Source organism: Papio anubis, chromosome 20 (genome assembly GCF_008728515.1).
Source record: "Papio anubis isolate 15944 chromosome 20, Panubis1.0, whole genome shotgun sequence".
Classification (NCBI taxonomy): domain Eukaryota; kingdom Metazoa; phylum Chordata; class Mammalia; order Primates; family Cercopithecidae; genus Papio; species Papio anubis.
Genome location: NC_044995.1, coordinates 43,244,158 through 43,244,474, shown reverse-complemented (window position 1 = coordinate 43,244,474; position 317 = coordinate 43,244,158).

The following is a 317-nucleotide window of genomic DNA, read 5'->3' as shown; positions in this document are numbered from 1 at the left end:
TGGACTTGTCAGTTACGTTTCTCAAAGGAGACCTCCCAGGGAGGGACCATGTGGAGGTAAAAAAGTAACGTTGGTGGCCGGCTGGGCGCGGTGGCTAACACCTGTAATCCCAGCACTTTGGGAGGCTGAGGCGGGTGGATCACGAAGTCAAAAGATCGAGACCATCCTGGCCAACATGGTGAAACCCTGTCTCTACTAAAAATATAAAAACTACCTGGGCGTGGTGGTGCGTGCCTGAAATCCCAGCTACTCAGGAAGCTGAGGCAGGAGAATTGCTTGCATCTAGTAGGTGGAGGTTACAGTGAGCCGAGATGGCG